Source organism: Lichenostomus cassidix, chromosome 4A, assembly GCF_008360975.1.
Source record: "Lichenostomus cassidix isolate B80296 chromosome 4A, HeHo_3.0, whole genome shotgun sequence".
Lineage (NCBI taxonomy): Eukaryota > Metazoa > Chordata > Aves > Passeriformes > Meliphagidae > Lichenostomus > Lichenostomus cassidix.
Genome location: NC_139485.1, coordinates 8,609,759 through 8,631,758, shown reverse-complemented (window position 1 = coordinate 8,631,758; position 22,000 = coordinate 8,609,759). Strand labels below are relative to the sequence as shown.

The 22,000-nt window shown below is 40.2% G+C and overlaps 1 long non-coding RNA gene across 1 annotated transcript in view; it reads right to left on the bottom strand.

Moving 5' to 3' along the window:
- The window catches only part of LOC146437427 (uncharacterized), an 80,023-nt gene that overhangs the window by 8,683 nt on the left and 49,340 nt on the right, over nucleotides 1-22,000 (bottom strand). The gene's annotated exons all lie outside the window — the stretch shown is intronic.

The following is a 22,000-nucleotide window of genomic DNA, read 5'->3' as shown; positions in this document are numbered from 1 at the left end:
TAGAATTTGACTTTCAGCTTTCAAGGTGACTTTGGCTCCTAATACAGGATTTTCTAAGTCACCCACACAGATAAGGGCATCTACACTTCATGCTGTTCGTGGGAATGTAGGTGCTTTCAAATTCCCTCACATGGCTCTTGAAAGTCAGACTTCTGAAGGTCAACAGAAAAGAAGCTTTTCCAAAAGCACCTGTTTGGAGTGTGGGAAACAGGCAAATCCTCTGAGTACTTTTACCACGTCAGATAGTGTGGATTAATGGAAATCCTCTCTCTCCTCTGGCAGAAGCACAGGGAGCCTGGCACACTTGATGGGATGCTTCAAACCAAAAGACAGACATTTGGAATCACACATGGGAATCACACATGGGCAAGGTGTGCAGTGGAGCAGGGAGATACTGTCCTGTTTATGGAGAGAAACCAGAACCATCTCTCCTGTGTGACTTACACATATCCTTTCTAGCCTAGTCCTTCACAGTAGGTAATTCAGGCTTTCCTGGCATTTCATAATTACAGTTAAGAACATTTTGTCACATCCAAAACTCCAGGATACTCATGCCATGCAGGGAGGGAGAATGACCCAAAGAACCTGGGGGAGGCTGAGAAGAACTAAGTGTCAGGGCCAAATGTATCACTTCTCATCCCAATTATTCTAAAATGCTTGGACATATCTCATTAATAAATAAAAACTTAATTGACTCTTTTGCTCATGTACCAGGTGAGGTGGCTCTTCAAGCAACATAGAATTGGGAAAGATCAGAAAGAAAGATCATTTGGCCTATTACCAAAAAAAAAAAAAAAAAAAAAAAAAAGAAAAGAAAAGAAAAGAAAAGAAAGAAAAGGCACAGGCAAATGAAGTCAGGGAAACAAAATCCTCCCAGGATGCAGACCAGGTGCACCACCCACAGTCAGTCTGTAAACCACCCTAGACTGGAGGCAAGAAATAGTGTGAAGCATAAAATGCTCCAGTCTTTAATAAATTCTGGACAGTCACTCACACACTTATGCCTCTTTTCAAATATTGTTCATACTACTAACGTAGCCAGGAATGGTGTCTCATTGCGCAAGACATGCAAACAGAAGAGAAAAATGGCATTTGCCCCAGGGAGGTTAGGCTGTATTTGGAGAAGGCAGATGGCAAATGCAGGACCAGAGGCACAAAGGCAGCCGATGGCTCATGAAGCAGCTCTGCAGCTCAGAAGTCAAACCTCTCAAATATTTGCCTGATGACCAGTGCTTCAGAATTCATTGATTCCTCAAGTCCTTGTCCTGCCTGCAAAGTGACATGCAAATGTCTGTAGGACATTTGGAGTACATTGCTGCTTGCATAAATCTGTAGAATTTCATGCGTCCCAAAAATTAATCTAATTCAACCAAACATTCCTTCCCTAAGTAGAACACACAGATGTAGAATGCTCGTGTGCCTAAATTCTTTCACTTAAACCCAACATCAAACTCAAGCAAAAAGCCCAGAGAAAACATATCCTACTTCAAAACATTTTAATTAGTCACACTCATTTAACTCTACATTTTCCTGCAGTACAAAGCAGTAGTTATCTTTACGGTTCAGCCTGCAAACTCCTCACTTTTCAAGATGCTCACAAAAGAAATCTAACTGCATTGGGTGGAGTTGTTGGCATCAGTGGGAGATCAGCAGCAGAAAGGGTTCAGGTCCCTTGGGGAAGGACTCTATTCTGTCACCCAGGTTTCTCTTGGTCCCTTGCTCAGTAACACTGCACATGCCATGTCCAAGCATGACACCATCAGTTCCAGTGCAAATCATTCACTAATAATTGCCCAGTTTGGTTCATATCTCCAACCCACATGCTGGTATCAGTGGGGTTCCTCTCTGCTTAAGTGTCCAGCTTTTGTCTGAGGTTTGTGAACGGGTTAAACATTGATTTTAGAATCTCAGTGGCCTTCCCACCAGAGAATTATATTTCAGCATACCATTATGGCAAATTTTCCTAATGCCTGCCTATGGGGATATCTGTGTAATGGCACCATCTGACTCTTATCATAATTTGATTCAAACTCATATTGCTTTTACATTTTATTTCTCTTTGCCATTCTGGCTTGTAACAGCCAACAGCAGGCTGAAATTTTACCTAAATGAGAGCATTTTTGCTCAGTGCAAGAACATTACTCTGTGCCATTTGCTTAATAGTTCACATTACTGTGTAGGGAGTGTTGCATCCTTAGGCCAAGTTCCTGGCACCCAGTTTGTTAAAAGTTTCAAGGGCAACACAGCAGCAGCTTCTGCATGGAAAAACGTTATTGTCTGGCAAAATTCTAGTTTCTCAGATAGACGAGAAGTCAAGGAAAAACTCAACTCTATTTTTGCAAGGGCAGAAATAAATTAATAAATACAAGCTATACTCTTGCCACAAAACGTCCATGTTTTGTTAAAGAAAACAACCTTTATTAACACTCTGTTCATTCTGCAAAGACATTTAAGAGATGGACTTTGCCATTCTTCTGTTGTTTTCTGCAACAGCTTTCAACGATACTAGTTACCCAAAATATGTTTTCTAAAAAAGGAAAAAAAAAAAGAACAGAAGCAAACTACTGAACAGAGGAGCTGCACCTACAGTGGATCGATGTCATGGTGACAAGTGAGAAAAAACTATCAGCTTACTGGAGAGTGATCCAAAGACCTCCTGACTGCAGCAGGAGGTGAGCCTGGCCCTTCCTTCCTGCTGGCTGGAAAGGGAGAGAAGGGAAACTGCACTGAGGGTCAAGGCTGATAGCACAGGAGGAGAGGCCAGGAAAGCCCAAGGGACAGAGGGTAAAGCAGAGTGTATTTAAGCACAGGATGCTGAAACATGCAGAATTCCCCGTGTTTCCAGGACTGCAGTGCAGTGGATAGAACACCAGTAATGCCAACAGCTGTGCTGTGGACAAAGGGTGTTTGTGCTCCCTTGGATCCTGCCACATTTGGAGATTGCTTAGATTGCCCAAATCACACAGATAATCTGTGAAAATAAATCAAGCTGCCATGTTTATAAAACCTTGTGGGACACCAGAAAACACTTTACATAGTAGGAAAGGTATCATGACGCAGTCCAAATGCATTGAATTGTAATTTTAACATAGAAGGCAAGGAGCATTCTGCCTGTCTTTTCTCAGGCTCATAATTCCTTCCTCACAGCCCAAGAGTCATACACAACTGTGACAAAAGAAAAAAAATAGGCGTGCTCTCAAGGTAGGGGAAGTGGCTTTCATCAAGCTGGAAAAAAATTTCAGATTCAGATGAAAATACACAATAGAAAGTAACACGCATAAAAAGAGTATGAGCTGCACCACCAAAAACAGAAAGCTATTTCAGACAGATCAGATTTTATGTCCCATGTTCCATATACTACATCTCTTTCCAGAAATAAGACAATAAATCTGCAATAACTATGGAACCATTTGCCCCAGTCCATAATACATTGCAACTGCTAGTTTGCCTTAACATTGATCCTAAAACAATGTTAACACTAGTTATTTACTTCTAGATATATCTATTGTTCACACAGAATGTCCAAGCCCTTTGATAGCTGCTTAAAGTCAGTCAAGTACCCAGGGAAACTGTAAGTAACAGAATGTATCTTAAGTAACAATTCCTTCACCACACAAATGCATTTCAAAACTACTAATTTATGTCAAAAACAGTATACATTGAATTTTGTTTGCCCTTCATTTGTAAATGTCATGGCTACCACTCTTTTGCCATCTTCCCTGAGAGGGTGGTGAGGCTCTGGCACAGGTTGCCCAAACAAACTGAGGATGCCCCTGGATCCCTGGAAGTGCCCAAGGCCAGGATGGACTGGGCTTGGAGCACCCTGGGATAGTAGAAGGTGTCCCTCCTAAAGAGATGGTCTTTAAGGTCCCTTCCAACCCAAACCATTCTGTAATTCTATTCTATGATTATTTCATTATCATTTCCTGTGGTTTTTTCAGCCTATTGTTTGCTACTTCCGATTTGAGAGCAATGCAAGTTGCATTTCAAGCTGCTAGAATAAGGTGTCAAGCAGAAGCATCCACCCTTCTTGACCCAGGATTCAACTCATGAAGATGTTATCCACCACTAAGTTTATATTTGTAATCTTGGAATCGAGAGTTTCCTCTAAACTGCTGTGCTCTCTTGTGTGAAGGAGGGAGTGCTGTGCAAAGCCCTTAATGCAGCAAAGCAAACTTCCCTGCTTCATGGCCAGGAAGCAGGGGCACTGCAAGGAGCAGCTGGCAGCACCTGCCCTGTGCCTGGAGAGTCCCTGCAGCACCAGTGCCTGGGTGTCCAGGCTTGGCACTGGCAGGAGAAGTGGCCAGAGGCCACCTTTTCATCCTGCTGAGTATTCTGCATTTAGGCAGAGAATCACAGTGATTGAAGCTACTACTCAGAAGCTGTATGTGCCAATGCTGCAAAGGATTTTAGAAGATAAAATAAGTCAAACTAGAGCCTGAATTTCAAAGTATGAAAATGTATTATGATGACAAAGGACTAAAAACAAACTGGATTTTAAAATACACAATTAGATGCATAAAAAAGAAAAGAAAACATTCTTTTTTATGCAGTTCCAACTTCCTTTCTCCCAAATGATGGTCTTATTTTTCTCCTGAAAAGGCTCAAAGGACATATTTAACAGAATTTGATAAATATCCTAAATAACATGAGAAAGATGTTAGTTATTACGAACCCGTGATTAGGGTTGATATTGATGAAGAAAATCAGATCTTATTTTTAGATTACCATAAAATACTTCAGTGGCTTATGTTGAAATTATTTCAGAAATTGTTTTTGTTAATATACATCTGTCTGTACTTCTAAGCAGGTGATAGAAGTTTGATCTTCAGCTTTAAAATTCTGAGACTCTTAGTTGCTAGGAAACCAACAAATCTAATTCCTGTGTCTCTTATAACACAAAAATATAACTATATACTGATTCTCTCAGAAAAACTCATGCTATATATTTTTCAGCTTCACCTTTTGTCAGTGATTTGAAGCTTTATTTTCTTTCATTTAGGTCTAAGAGAAGGCACATCACTTATAAAGAGATTGGTAAATATGTTAACAGAAAAACAGATGGAACATTCTTTTATCAGAATTTTTCATCTATCTCATTTCTGGAGTAAGAAATGTCTTAGCAGCAAGTTATAATGGCTTGAAATTTCCTTCTAATATGGATTCACAAATTTATCTTTAATATTTCATTACCACGAGTGTTGATCATTTCTGGCTCAGAAGATGGTTTTGTAGACAATCAATCTAGTGTCTTTATGAGAAACATTATTCATAAACATATGTAAAAGGCCTGTGCTTTCATTACAGCACAACCAGTTAACCATCTATCTATGTACACCCATCTGACCTTGCAATTACTGCCTTATCTATATGATGCATTGCAACAGAATTATTAATTCTACTTCCTTACACTTTTATCCTTTGGCTTGGCAGGTCTACTGGGAAGAATAACACATATTCCATTAATAACAATTACCAGTGACATGATAGGGACCTGAGTAATGTGTTATTCAAAACTTGGTATTTTTTCTGGGGACAGAGGTAAATATAAATACCTTGAATTCTGGGAAAGTATTTTCTTCATTTCATCAAAGAAATGTAACTATATGTAAGAAACAGAGACAATATAGCATTATCATAAGAGGAAGAAATACTCAACAACATCTAAATATAAAATCGATATCCTCTCCACTAATTATCCTATATTTTCTCAATGTATGTGAATAAAAAGCAAATGCAGTGGTGAAAAAGGTAGGAGAGCCAGTTTGTTCCCTTCTTCAAGAGATATCAAAATTCCAAAAGTCCCCATTTTCCATTATTTTTCTTGGGACAAGGCAGGTGCCAGCTGAACCTCCTTCCCAGCCTTGGTGACAGCAGCCAAGTGCCAACACCCAGATGTCCTCCCTACTCCTGTCTCCAGCAGCATCCAGCAGGGAGGAAACATCCCTTCCCACAAAAAATGACCAACCTCAACTTGCACAGACAACTTTTCCTCCCCAGTCCCAGAGCCTGGCAGCCACAGCCTGCTCCTGCTGCCAGCTGCTGCCAGAGGTGACGTGGCAGTGCTGGAGGGAAAGCTCTCCGACCCTGATGATGTGCCATATAACAGCTTCTGCAATTACTCCAAACAGACTTGTTTTGCTCTTTGCCTTTAACAAAATAAATAGGAAATGACATCCAATAAACTGTTTAGATTGCAAATCACACACTTCAGCTTAAGAAATGGCAGTTTTATGCTGCCACACAGCCTTTATTCTGCCCTTTCAGGATTATAACATGTTTTTCAAATTCCATGATCCGACCTCCTCTTCCAAACACTTTGGGCTTTGAGCAAGATAAGAGCTCAGTGTTGGAAGATAAGTGTTGGAAGAAATCCAACATGCATGGAATTAAGGTTGCACAAAGAATTACAAATTTAGATTTTCTCAGTTCTCCAACTCTTGACCTTGCAACAGAGAGCCATATTTTTAATGTATAGCTGTAGTGAGTACATCTGCGTATACACTAATGGTATTATAGGCATATCTCAAAGACACAGACAAATCCATTTTCTCTGTTAAAAATGTTTCTATTAGGGAATCGTTTTGAAAATCCTTTGCCCACATAAGTAATCCTAACAGAAGGATCCTCTGCAAAGATGTAACTCTGCCCTGTGGGCTTCTAAACAGAAGAAGACTCTGTCCCTAACAAAGCATCAGTTACTCTCCAGAATAACATCTTTCCTTCACACCCTGCAGTTTGCCCCTCATGGTTCTTACATACACCCCCAAGAAGGCTCTGCAGAGAGAAGCAGAGCAGAGCTCTCTCATAAATGGAGATGGAAAAGATTAAGATTGTTTATGCTAAAGAAAAGATTACTAAGTGAGGACCTGATGAAAGGAATGTAAAACAGATATTGAACTGGGAGCTTGCAAGCTACCTAAGATGAGAATAAAAAGCTGAGTTCTTTCTTCTCCCTTAAAAATAAATTCTAATTCTCAGAGACACCCTCAGCATCACAAGCAGCACATTCTCCTGCACATGCCTTGCTACCCCTCTCAGGTGCACAGGGAACTGCATCAGTACTGGGATTTTCTATTCCAGCACTGATATATGAAAGAATAATAAGATAAACTGTTTCCTCCCCAAAACACAGCAGACTATTACAGCATGTATTCACCTTCCTTTCCCTTATTGCATGAGCTGTAGGTCTCCATCACTCTCACCTGGGTGTGCAATGTAAAGAAACCCACATCTGAATCAGAAACAGGATGGAGGATGGAAGGCTCAGCCTGGTTCACAGCACTGAAAATAACCTGCCCAAGGTGACAGAGCAAGCAGGGCTCAGCATAACTGAACCAAAGCCCAGGCACTGCTCTCTGCTGCATCCCTGCCACACCAGCAACCCTGAGTTTGCAAGGCTTTGGTCACCTACGCTCATCAATTGAGCTCACTTTTCACAGCCACTTAGTGCAGAGCTGCAACAAAAAGCTTGCAACAAATACATAGAAGCAGTACTGCTCAGTTGAAAGGGAAAAGGAGGAATCAGATTAAACAATCAAGCATTTATTTGTAAAATTATTGCTTTAATTGAAATACAATGAAGGAATAAAACAGAATTAAACTTCAACCACCTACCATTCAGCCGCCTCCATTCTCTAATTATCTGATGGTTTTATTTATCAATTAATTTAATGAAAATTAAATTGAAAAATAGAAATGTGTATCCTTCTAATACAAAGTAGATGGAATTATCTAAATTAAAAATGCAACCAGGCACATGTAGAGGGTGGGAAGAAATGCCGAAAGATCTGCAGATTACACCCATGCAAAAGATAGAGGATTTCTTGGTCCAAGCTAAAATAACTACCCTCATTGCAAATCAATTTTTCAGGTTTATGCCAGCTAAGAGCCTTTCCCAAATGCAAAAGAAAATACCATGCTATAATCTTAAAGAATATATCAATATCAGTGCTCTTACACAATATCCTTATTAAGGAGAAAGCCTTTCCAGCTTCTCCATTCCTCAGCACTCTCACACACCTTAATAAATTTTATTCATTTGAAATAATGAGAACTTCCAGCATCACCTCTTTTGAGAGAAGAAAGAGAAAGAGAAAAACAAGCAGAAGATTAAAGTAAGAAGATCTTAAATCTAGAGCTCCAAGTCTAAAAGGTAGCTTAATCTCCTTCTAAAATAATAGCTCCTTCAGCACTCTTTGGGGACATACAGGAAAAGTGAATTATTTGGAAGCTCTCTGGTATATATGATACACACACAAAAAAAAAATAAGGCTTATCAATACCTTACACAGCAGTACTAGAGTTTATCCACTTAGAAATAACCCTTTCACCCCACCCTGAATATTTTAATTTGTACTGATAGTTATTTTATTCACAAAGCAGTGATTCAATTAAATTAAGCAATATAGAGAAAAATCAGCCTAAGCTCAAAGGTTTATTATAACAGAAACCTTATATAGTTCACCACAGAGAGAATAACTGCTGCAAGGTCAAGATTAAAGACACATTACCTTTTTTATATTGTATAAAATAGAGCTTTTTGGTATATACTTTGCATTTTATACCTGTAGCCATAAAGAAAAGGGTAGCTCTACCCAATGGCTCTAAAGAACATGTTTCATATCCCCAGTGCTGTCAATAGCAACAAACAACTAATCTTCACTCAATAAATGTATCTTTTATAAGAGTACTTCCTTTTACAATTTCTAGCATAGAAGCTGCAAGAAAGGAAAAGACAAGATTAGATGAGAGCAACTTGACCTAATATTGAAAAACAGATTACTGCTCTCCTGTATTACAGAGGTGCTAAAATCAGTTATTTCTGTGTGGAATAACTCACAAATACTTGCACCAATTTCTTGCAGTAGAAACTGGGAAGACAATAAGGCATCATCCCCTTTAGTCTGAAATAATGCGAGAATGTCAGGTTCTTTTTTTCTCTCTCAAAATGTAAAGGTGACTTACAATCTACTGTGCCTCAGCAATAAATTGAGAAAAAAATAAAAGAGGTGACTTGCTACCTGGACACACATATACTTTTCTATCATAATTAATAATGATAGTTTTATTACGGCCCATGTAGCAGCTAATCAATAGGCTTTGATACTTGCACAGTCAACAGCAGTTCCTGTGTGCTTGCATAATGTTCTCTATAAGACTTGTAGCTGTTCAAGATAATGCATTTACTACCGATGGCCCAAAGTCAGCAGAGAAAACTGTATTTACAGTCCATACATCACTCTTCACATTTGTTCAGATTCAGGCTGAATGCTCCAGAGCACAGGGGAGAATGGCAGAAGACAAGTGAGAAAAACAAAAGGCAGGGTGAATAGGAGATGATATTACTGGAAATTTAGAGACAAGAATCCCAGTTCTACTACTTCTGCACCATTTTTGTCCAGAGTTAACTCAGAAAAGCTATTCCATATTACTCCAGAAGAAACAATCCAGAAAATAATCTGACTTCTCTCATAAGGACAGGTCACGTGTAAGACTTGGAGATGTGACCCAAAGGCATCAGGAGACAGAAGAAAGTTTCCCATGAGCCTTGCAGCTTACACTTTTCCAGCATGATGGAGGCTACAAAAATGACAGTAGTAGTGATTTATGCTCAAGGTTGGAAAACAGATGCAAAAGAAATTATGTTCTGGTTGGTTATGAGAAACATCTTCTGTCTTACAGCTTGCATCTCAGGAGCAATGACTTTCACAAAGTTCTTCAAGGACTGTGAAAGATTTGCTATCCTTCCTGCTTGCTGGACTCTCAAATCCCTGTAAAACAGAGGATCATTTTCTTTCCTTTAGTTTCTACAGGAGAATACAGAATTTTTCTCTCCTATTTTCTCTTGCTTTTTCACTCATTCACAAGTATCCTCCACTTAAACTTGCACCCCTATTCTTCCTTAAATATTACAGTTGGTATAAATGTTCTACTTCAGACAGTGTTTTCAGCTTCACACCTTTCACCTCTCTTGCCTACTCCATCTAATCTTTTAAGTCTCGTATTCTAAATGCCATTTTATATACTTTTATATTCTAAGGAAATGCTTTTCACTGTACCCACAATTTAAACACCACTATATTTTTGTGATATTTCTACCTAACAAAACAGCCACCCACTCTCATTTTCTTCACTGCTTGTTTTACCTGGCCATCTTACTCCTGACCTCTCTATTTTCCATTCTCACCCCTTCTAATTTATGGCCTTGCCTCACCCACTCCTTTGCAATTAGCCTTTGACTATTTTTTTTACACAGACCCTGAAAGCACTTAGTTCTAATCTTGTTTGCTCTTCCAGCCTGTTAATTCATAACCCCTTTTGCATTATCCAAAACAATTATTCAAGCGAGCACCTCGTGCAATTCCAGCAGGTTTTACATCTCTGCATAGATATTTCCAAATATTGGTGTTGTTGAAGGAAACTTATTGCATCAGACAACTACAAGCAACACATGAAGTCCACGAAAACTTGAGATGTGGCAAGTGGAAGACAAACCAGTGCAGCACAGACACCTGCTAGACCAGGTCACCAATTCCACCAGCCAGGGCAAAACCAAATCCTTCTTTACCCACCTGCCAAGACACTGTGCTGACCAACCATTTGTCCACAGCCACTGTCCCTTTTTTGTTTTTCTCCCTACACTACAGACATCAAATTTTCCAGACCAGAAATACCCAAAGTTTGTTTCTTAGCAAAGACATTTCTGGAGTTCATTAGAATAGATACAGGAGTTAAATAAATTGAGATATGTTTTGCTTTAGTTTCACCATTCAATTAAGCACAAACTGCCCTTCATTTGAGTAATGAATGACACAGCATGCTTTTTACACACCAGGGAAATTTCCAGTGCTCTAAAGACTTTTTGTTCCCTGCAGAGAATCAGAACAAGACTAACAATCTTTCTGGCTGACAAGAAGGATTTGACAAGAGCTCACCTTCTCCTCCACCATCAGCAGCAGGTAGGGTTATCTGTGCCTGCCAATGCTGGGGGAAATTTCACATGGGATATACCAGAACAGGCACAGAAACATGGAATATTTACATTTCAGATTTTGGCCTCCAATGGCTATGCCACTGGGAATAGCTGGGAAAGTGTTTCTAGACTTTGTTTGAATTCACAGGACACCAGGAGTCATATTTCTCCAAGTTCATTCCAGAGGAATACACAAACCCCAATATGTCAGGCCTTTCCTGAAGAATCTCCTTGCTGAATTACAGTGGCTCATCATGCACACTCGCACACTATTGACTATAAATCACCTGTGTTAAGTCAGGAGGAAATGCATAATCAATGGCAGGAAAAACAAATACTACACTTTAAGTTGCCTCGGTATTGACTGCAGCTTTACTGGCATCCAGACTGTGTCAGTCTGAGAGTTACCTCGTTAGTGTGACTACTCCAATTCAGGATTGGTGTTATTTTCTTTAAAACAACCACCTTAACAGCTGCCCAGCAGGTATTGTGCAAAACCCACTGCAGTGCTAGAAAAGAGAGAGAGAGTTACAATATCCATAATTTCCAGAGCAAGCAGAATCTGAAAGGAATCATCTCAAAAACCTGTCCTGGTGCATGTGACAAGGTGCCTCCAGCACTGCTCTCATTTCTGGTAACATGCAGGATGCCCAGGTTTCCAGGGGGGGATTCTGGGGTGTTTCAGCTCTGTACAGGCTGGCAGATGATATCTAGGTACCACATCTACCCCTGGATCCTGAGGATGTCAAACACATCCTCTCCATCATCTTTGCTAAGTGATGTGCCACATCTACATGAGGCCTCGGGCTATAGGCATGGCAGGGATGATGTACCAGACTTGCTACAGATTCATGGATAGCCTAACATCCAACAAGATTACATTTCCTTATTAAAGTACAAGGATTCACAGGGGAGGAAAAGAGGCAACACTTGCTAAATAATGAGAGAAAAAGTTTCTTTTCTGCAGCACGGAGACATGGAAATCAGGTACATTTGCACTGCACTACCTCACTACATTTGCACTGCACTACCTTAAGTCCTGGACCAGCACCAAGAAGAAATATTAAATTTTATTATGTTTTTAATTTTACACCTACTATTTAATCCATTTAATGGGATTTCACCCTGTGATTCCTACATCTCTGAAGGAGGTCAGAGTAAATGATCACAGTAATGTCTTCTGGCCTGCAAATCTAGGAAATCACTGGGCCATTATAACCTCTCAAAAATATGCAATTAAGAAGTACTTTTAACACCAGCAGCTGCCTGAGATTCAAAAAGCCTCTCTGGCTTATCTGGCTTAGGAAACTAGAGGAGCAGAAAAGAAATCAAACTGTTAAAACTTCCATAGTTTCCCAAGACCTCTAACAATAGGCATAAAAGCTTCATATTTGAGATGACAAGGTGGCACCCAGATCAGTGTCTCCTATGTGCCTACCATCATCAATGTAAGAAAAACCCCAATCATTAAATCATGTGAACAGTCTGAGCTGAAAGGCTTGCCTAAAAACTATTTTTGAAGAGGAATGTATATCAATGCTAGAAGCAGAAATTGGGTTGGGTTCATTTCTGGTGGTGGGAGGTATAAAATAGTATTTTTCAGAGCCTACTGTAGTTGCCATATGCCTGAGAGGCTCAGATGTGTCATTTCCCATGCCTGGTGAGATACAGGAGCTAGAGCACTGCTAGCAGTGGGCTGAACTCAGAGGGGAGGAGAGCTGCATGCAGGAAAGAGAGGAGGAAAGAATTTTCTGAGAAAAGAGAATGATGAACAAGAACAAGTTCATTCTTCTCAAAGAAGCTAGGAAAAATGTAGAATCCATTTATTTTGGCCCATTAGCTGCTTGAAGCAGGATTTTACCAGTTTCAGAAGAGAGCAATGCAGGCAGATGCTGAATGAGACACACTGGCTGGTTGACATTTCTAGTTCAGACCCATAAGAAAACTTTGCAGACACTTGGATCTGAAAGTTATCACCACCTTATCAAAAACACAAAAACTGGATTGATCCTCCTAGAGCTACTGACTTCCACTCCTCCATGTTTCTCCTGAACAAAACCTTATGTTTCACTACTGCAAGTATTTTCTGATGAAGTGAGGAAATAGCTTTCTAAAAGTCCAGTAAGGAAGACTGTTATAAAATTTCAATCACTTAAATTTGCAGAGAACATTATAGGAATAAATGCCATTGAAGAACACTCAGTTACTCGAGCCCAAGCCAACAGAGCATTTTCCATCACAGAAACCCCACACAGCAACCCAGCAGCCGCCCAGCATTTGGTGATCGTGTCAAAACAAGTTGTTTGTGAAAGCTGTGTAACACTGTCATTATGGGGCTGCACTTCTCTCCAGTATACAAATATTGCTCTGTGCTGAAAGGGAAACACTGCTGTTGCCAGAGGTGTTTCTTTTCCACTGGCTTCTAGAGCTAACTGAGAGCACTCCAGTATCATCCTCACGCTCTGACAGTAACAGCTGCCTCTTGCTGACCCTGCAGAGCACCAGGGTTAGATAATAATGACTCGGCTTACTTTGCAGGTGAGATTTTATTTTATATACTATACACAACCTTTAACACCTTGTACGAGGTCAAAGAAGAGGCTTCTCAGAACGGGGAAGTCTGCAAGTAGCTCAGCCCTTAAAAGGGGAGAGAAAGCTGTGTCCCAGGGAGCAGGGCAGGGTCAGCACGGCTCTGAGAGGAGTTACTGGCAGTTCTGCTGCTGAATTGAGAGAGAAGGGAAAGGCAAAAGCATAAGGAACACAGTTCTCTAAAAGGGAAGGAGCAGCAGAAATGCAGGACAAAAAAAGGGGACTGGTAGAGAGCTCTGGAGGTGCAAAGAACTTAGGAGAAAGGCTGTAAATGCAAGTTTTTAGGGGAAATGGAAGAGTCAGAAGGAAATGGAAGAGTCAGAAGGAAATGGAAGAACTGTGTGGAAAAAACAGAATTAACTTCTTGGCAATTACTTCTCATCCCCAATAGAAAAAAAAATAGGGAGGAAATCCATCTGTACTAAAGTAAATACCAATTGAGAAAGGAGCTGTGCTTTAATAAAAATGTACTGGTCAATTTCTAGTTTTGCAAAAGGAAACTGGAACTGAATGCACACAGCTCCTTTTCATTGGGTTCTTACATTTCAGAGGTGAGCAGACAAAAGGCCATCTCACTCACCAGCACCAACATTTACCAGAAATGTATTGCTGAAGTCCAAGCACCAGCACCCTCAATTACAGTTTGTTTTTACAAATGACAGTTTCACAAATCTCTTTGTGCTGTAGGGCAGCTGGAGCAATCTCAGGAAGCACTGCACGATAAATAGCTCTATCTAAACCCATCATACACTCATAGAATGGTTTGTGTTGGAAGGAACCTGAAAAAACAATTTGTTCCAAACCCCTGCCATGGGCAGGGACACCTTCTACTGGGGCATGTTGCTCAGAGCCCCATCCAGCCTGGCCTGTGCTGGATGCTCAGTGTAGACTTAACAACACACACTATTTAAAGGCAAGGAAAAATGCCTCACTAGAGGCAGCATCACTAAAAAGAAAGAACCTGCACTATTTACCATATGTTCAGACCAGTAATACATTAAAAGGCATCAAGAAGAAATTACATGCAGCCCACATTGTTTTCAGTGTGGTTTTTCTATCTTCCCTTTTTTACTCTCTTGATTCATATGAATGATGGACAAACTATAGAGTGCAAATGGTTTCTTGGGAGACATGGATTTCACAACCACTACATGCTGTTGATTCCCAGGGTGTAAGGGATTGTGTTATGCAGGAAAGTGCTGCAATGTTAAATTTCATTGCAATCCATTTGCTGTGAATTGATGCTGCCAAATAAAATGAGTTTATTCCAAGTTCTTTCATAAGAGCTACTAATTAGAACTACCACTCACTCAATTACACATACTAGAGTTTAGGTTTAGTCTTAGACTCTTGCACCTGAGCTAATTCACAAAACGGGGGCAGAAATTTTCCTTCCCATCTCCCTGTCTGGGAGCCAGTTTTTATACCATTTAAATAATGTCTGTGAAAGATAAATAAAACCCATCCCTTGAAAAGCAAAACTAGACTCCTCTACAAACAGGGATTACTTGCTTCTCTTACACTACTGCTCTTGCACTTGGTGTGAAATGAAAAGGAAAAAACACCTGCTTTGGAACTGTATTTTTCCAGACATCTCCTCCTTTTATGGAAGGTTTACTTAATGCTTTTTATGGCACTATATAACAGAAATGAATTAACAGTGTGGCAACAGCACTGATCTTCTTATCTTTCCAGTATCATAGAGAACAACAAACATGGATTTTGTGAGGGTAAAATGGTAATCAAATGATAGTTCAGGATCACTGGTGACTCCAGCCTTAGAATTGCCAATGAGAAATCTAAATCTAGCTATAGCAACACTGGCAGGCATTTAATCAATTACTGCTTTGGAGAATTATTTGCTTAATGCATTTGCTTCCCTCAATCATGGAGGGATATTAAAGGGAAAATTGTACATATTATGTATTTCAGGTTTTAAAAATAACTTTAGTCTTCCATTTAACAGGCTGGATCCAATTCTAACTTGCTGCTTGTAGATGTCCTGCTTTAATACACCACTAAAAATGATTGCATAATCAGGCCACTTAGTTATGATATGACCATTTGTTTACATGGCATGTTTTAATGAATCATTAATATATTCTGTGGGCACTTTAAGTAATCTGCCCTTTACCTTGGTATTTCACAATACACCCCAGGCTTAATGGCCCATTAAAAGATACCCTGTTGAATCTTGTGGCTTAATTGATGCACTTTTGCTGTTTTGATATTATTTTCAGGAAATTTGTTATTGTTTTCAGCAAGGAAGGACAGCACTAAATTGGAAATGAGCTCAAAAGGCCATCTATTAAATGCAAACGTGGGTGTTTTCTCTATGATTTTTTCTAATCCTCCCGGTGTTCAAGATTATGGCACATTTAGATTTAAATTGCCAGATTGGTTGATCACAGCAGGAAACAGAGTAAGCACATTACTTCTGTTTTGACAGAACAATATAAGATTTTTATACATTTCATTAAGCAGAACTACTTAAAGAAAAAAAGTCTCACTGTGTAGCGCCATCTTTTACTCATGAACATCCTGTTGAAAATCCAATTAGTATTTTCAGAAGGAAAAGAAGTCCTGCAGTTAAACTCCATTGTCACAGCAGACATCATAAGTATGAAATGAAGTTCCAATATTTAAATTTTTCCGTGATCAACCTTTGCTGTGCCAAAAATTTATCATAAATTAGACTTTAAATTAGGATTTTTTTCCTTATCTGTTTTTCTAATTCATGCAGAGAAAATGGAAGTACATAAATAAGCTTAATAAGAACTCTGAAAGCATTAGCCTATCTGCAAAGAGGAGCTGGTCAGGAAAAAGCTGATGAGTGGACTTTTCCTTCATAGCAATGTTTCATTCTTACTGATTCCAATAATACATTGTGAGACTGTATTTGTCTTTTTAATAGGGAGTAGATAACTGGGAGCATAGCAATTTCTGTTAATTTTAGCATTTTAACTGATCAGTGTGCAAATAGATAGGTGGCTCCTTGACACTAGAAGCTAAAGGCAAAAACAATTATTTCTCTGCAAATTTGTGTGAGGGACTTTTTTTTTTGCTATTATTTTTAATCTGAAAGTTATGCACAACAAGAGCAAATGCACTTACTAGTCACATAAGACACATCTTGTTCCATGAATGATAAAAACATCAAAGCAAAGGGCAAGAAATTTGGAGGTGGTCAGTTTTACTCCTATTTTATCCAGACACAGTGAAAGTTCCAGTAACTCTAGTATGAGTGGCTTCTTCCCAAAATCCTGCTGCTGTTGTTTTGCCATACATTAAGGTAATGCTGTTTGTTAGCACTCACATTTAAGAAACAGCAGTGAATGTGCTTCAAGAAATGTCTATTGCAACACAGAACTTTTCCCCTAGAGAAAAAAATCTCATAAGGAGGTACAGCAAGCAGACAGTTTGGGTGCCACAGCATTTTAATTCAGCCTAATGCAGGGTAAAGGCCCTTAAAATTACATAATAAAATCCTATGCAAATTGCTAAGGCAGAGACAAAGAAAGCTAACACAGACAATAGCAGATACTTGAAACACAATGACATAAGGGTACAAACAGTTTGATTTCCTCCCTGTTTTTCTTCTCATTCATTCCCATTGAGAAAGCATTAAAAATGAAACTAAAATCTAGTGATTAAGGCATTTAGTCTGAGCTGATTTTAGGCCCAGACTGAATTCCCTGTGTTGATATACAGACTGTCTCTTGCTCAACAAAGTCATACATTCCTTTTTCTCTGTGCCCTAAATTGGTTATTCCCATTTCTCCCTCAGAGATGTCAGATGCTCCAGTGATATGGACCAGAACTGTAGTACCCAGCAGGATTTACCATGGCAGACAGTCTTTGCTCATTATCTGCTTTCACCTTCCAATGCCTTCAAATATGATACCTCTTCTGTCTGAAATCCAGTGTGGAGTGTAAGCATAAACTAGGAAACTATTAATAAACCTCAGCCAAATTGTGTGCAGCTGAGTGAGTGAGATGGGACAAACTGCTGCCAGTAACACAATATAAAACTAATAAAGGTAATTTGTCTCTAAATAAGACCACATAGTTAAGATAGCATAATATAAAATCTGCATTCATCGGGAGGGAAAAAAACCCTGACCAAACAAAAAACAATCTACAAGAGCAATTATTTTGGCAATGAATCCCACCAAACCCCACAAGTGTGACAGAATCCTGTCTAATGCACACATAGTCCAAGGCAACAAGGAATGCAGCACAGCAGAGGGAATTGTTAGAATAGACAGCTGGTTTTGATGGACAGCATCCTGCTGTGTGCATTTGGGATGAGGGGAGGCAGCTTGGACTCTCTCTACTCTGATCCAGTGCACAGGGTATGTGCAGCACCTTGCTCCAGCAGCACAGCTCCCAGCCCAGTTCTACCACAGAATTATGGAGCTGCTTTGCTCTCCAAGGTTGTTCTGTGAAGCAAATGAATGAAACTGAGGATTATTGGGAGACTCATTCCAGAAGCCAGCTCCCAGTCTGAACTACAACTTTAATGCAAATACATTTTTGTAACACGTGGAAATGCTTTCTCTGTGGCAAAAGCCAGCCTGGGAGCTTCAGTGTACCTAGTGGTATCTCAGAATTTTCCCACCAATGCTGTAAGGCAACAGGAACAGCTTCCAAGCAGTGCAATAATATGTTAGTTTGAATGTTGGGAGCAGGATTGCAGGTGAGCTCTAACATGAAAAGCTAAAAGCCCCACATTCCAGTGGCCCAGAGCATAACAGAGAAAGGAATTAACAGCACCACATCCTCCTGCAGCAGTGCTGGTCTTATCTTTCCAGTAACCCAGAGAAAAAGGGATATGGGTTTGTGAGGCAACTAAAACGATAATCAACTGATAGTTCAGGATCAATGGTGACTCCAGCCTTAGGTAGCTTACAGCAGGCTTTAGATCACTCCTAGCAAAAAGAAAAGCAAAGGATAAAGTAGGGCCAAAGTGCAGCAGGCATCAATGACCAGATTTGGTTTTCTAACACCTGGGGTTCTGAAGGCTCAAAAAGCCCAGGCTCGATGGCATTCGGGGCATCCATCAAACCAGAAAATGTCTTACTGAGGTTATCTGCAATAAAAATATGAACTTAAGTCATGCCAAAGTTAATTAGCATCCCTCCAGCCTCACCCTTGTCTCCCCCCTGTTAGCACAGGCAGCCACAGCTGGGCTGCTGCAGTTGTGCCCCTGCACAGCAGCTCCCTCCCTGCGCTCCCCAGGAGCACTGTGCCCGCTGCAATCCATCCTGGCACCTGCTGCAAGCCCAGCTCACCCTCCCTGCTCAACCAGCATGGGCTTGGATCCATCTCACACAGCCTAGGACAGAGCTTCCAGGGGGCAATAGGAATTTTTCAGCCCTGAAGCCAGCACCGCAGAGGAACAGCATGTATTTGATCTAGTGGGCGGATAGTATGCACTTTTCAGAATTCATGCTGTATTAAAAACAAACAAAAAAAAGACCCCACTTCATTAACTGCTCCAGCTAATGAAGTGCACACGGAATACCAAATTGAAGGCACTAGACCAAAAATACTCTGGTTTCCTCTGCCCTCCTGTTTCTCATTAATATGCTGAAAAACAAAGAAAGGATAAGAGTCTGAGTCTATTACACAAATTAAAATTATATATACAAAGCCAAAGAGGAAATAACATGCACACTGGGCTCAGAAATTATATTCAACAGACAGATGAAAACTTGATACAGTGAGAAAAATATACTGCCACGTGAGCCTCCTCCTCTCCCCAAGGATAAAATAGCACTTTGAATTGCTTCTACAGCCAGCTTCTATATTCACTAAGGCAGCAACAGACCAGCTAACTACCCCTTGCAACTGTAAAAGCACAGAGGTATCCATGGCTGCTCCACAGTCATAATTCACTAAATCATGTGAGCCACATGAAACCACTGCAAACCTGCTGACCTACCACAAATGATCTGGACTGTGGCATGTTTTCCAGCTCAGTTTTTCCACCAGAGAAACCCAAATCCCTTCCCCTCCTTCTCCTGTGAGAGAGGAGCTGTCAACTTTAGCTGCCCAGGCCTGATTTAAAAACATAAATTCAATTTATATTTTTATCCTAGCAACACACAAAAGTATCTCTCTGCTCCAACATATCCTGTCTGAATTAAAATCTTTTCAGAGATATCTACTCATTAGTTTTAGCTTAACATACCAAGACTGCTCAAATCTTTTTTCTCTTTCCTAAGTCACTGCCAACAGTACAGTGCCTCTTGCTGCAATCCATAACCTGGGATAACCTGCATCTGCCATCCTTTTCTCTGTCCCCAAATCCAGCTTGTGTGAAAATCCTGCTGGTGCTCTCTACATAACTAATTCAGATATGGCTTTTTTTTATCAGATCACACTGGGAAAGCTCTCTCTGGGCTCCAAACACCTTTTCTCTTTATTAAAACAACATGGAGCTTTTTTTCCTGGGGTTTGACAAACTCATTTCTGTCCCTGCTCACATCCATGTGCAATATTTTTGAAGAGATGATTTTACTACTCTGTCACTTCAACCACATTAGCTGTCCTTTGTGTCATCTTTGCCATCATTTTGTCCTCCTTTTATGTTCCATCAAACAAAAAGCATCTTCATTTTCTAAGCTTTTCCTTGCCTGTCCCAGCCTTGTCATCTCCCATTCTGCCCTGTGGAACAGGCTGTCACTTCTCTTCAGACAGCAACTTCCACCCTCAGCATCCACTCCCTGCAAAAATACAGAAACAGCTTCATTCTCTCTGCCACTGTGTCCTTCGTTGTAGGAAACAACATACTTTGAACACCTCCAAAGTTACTTATTACAGTGGCTGAACTCTCTGCACAAAGATTTCCGTGCTGATACAGCTGGGGAATGACCAGCCTTGGAGAGCTTACACAAGAGCTAGCATGCCATCTACTGCCACCGCACTGCTGCTAAGTGTCCCTGTGCCTTCAGCAGCCACTCCTGCCTGTCTGCTCAGAGTCAGTGCAGCACAGAGCACACTGCTCTCCTGCACAGCCCAGGGCTGGGCTCCTGGCCACTGTACAAATGCAGATAATAATCAACAAAACTGCTGCCTTTTCCCTGCTCGTGGCTGTGCTGCTGCTTGTGGAACAGCCTCGTCTGAAGCTCCACCTCTGCTGGTTCTCAGAGCACAGTGTGGACACCTGAGAGTGCCACCTGCTTTCCAGTGCAGCCCAGGCTCTTGTCACTCCCTGGTGAGTGCTAAGGGCTCAAAGGATTTTCACACCACCAAGTATTGACAAGTAAAAGCTTTTATATTGGAGAAATATGAAACACCGCAGGTTTTGGGCTTCTTTTAAGAAACACATAAGCTACAAGCTTTCATTTTGTGTCATGAAAGTTTTGCTTCTAAAGATCAGAAATCTCCCAAAAGGCACTTCTTTGCCCAAGCAACCATTTCCAGAGCAACAGACTTTCTTCTAAAGTTCAGGGTCCTTATGTCCTCCAGAATCATTTCTGCAGAGGTCTCAATTTCCCATCCTTTGCAAGTAATAGATGCTCAGGTAGCTTATTATATGTGCTCAATACAGATAAGATGGAATTTTAATTAAAAACTACATAGATCTATAGTAATGCTGATCTTGGCTATCAGTTGAGAGTGCAAATAAAACATCAAGAACCAAAAATCAGGTTTTGCATCTTGAAATGAAGACTAATACACATGCCTTGGGACTGGTAAAGGCACCATATTAAGATAAACAACTTCCAGTGTACTGGCACCCCAAGAGTAGAGACAAAAAGAAAAGAGGAGTTTGGATAACCTAGAGAGAGCAGAGAGGAAGGGAAATGCCATTAGAAAAGTGTAATAAACTTACTTATATTGAAACGGAAAATCCTTGGAGTACCTCAATTTTTCTTTCCTAAGAGAACACAAAATGAACCAGAATCTTGGTTCATAAATCTACGTTAAAACCGCTTGACCTAATATACTGAGCTTTGATCTACTCACATCAACTTTCATCTTCAACTAATCATTGTGCTCTGGACTGGGTGGCAGCAGGACAGGTATATCTTTCCAAAACCTATTGGACAGTAACTAATTTTAAAGATTGGTTTGCAGTTTGTAATGACATGGTTCTTGTATATGCTCTGTATAAATCAGTACAGTCTCGCATGCTACACTGAACAAATCAATAAATCACTTACCAGTAACACTTGCAGACCCTTTATTATCAAGTGCCCTTTGAAACACTTCCTGCCCCTTTCACATAATATTTCCTATCTTCAGTTGTTACTAGAAAGGTATTTTATCATTTATCTGTCTGTCGTATTGGAGACATTTTATGCTTAACTGCTTAGTTGCTCAAAGATTCAGCAGACTTCTATGAATGCTTTTTCCTTGTCCTACATACCCTTGAAAATTCCAGTAAAATCTGAACAAACAATGACATATGGAAGTGTAACCCCA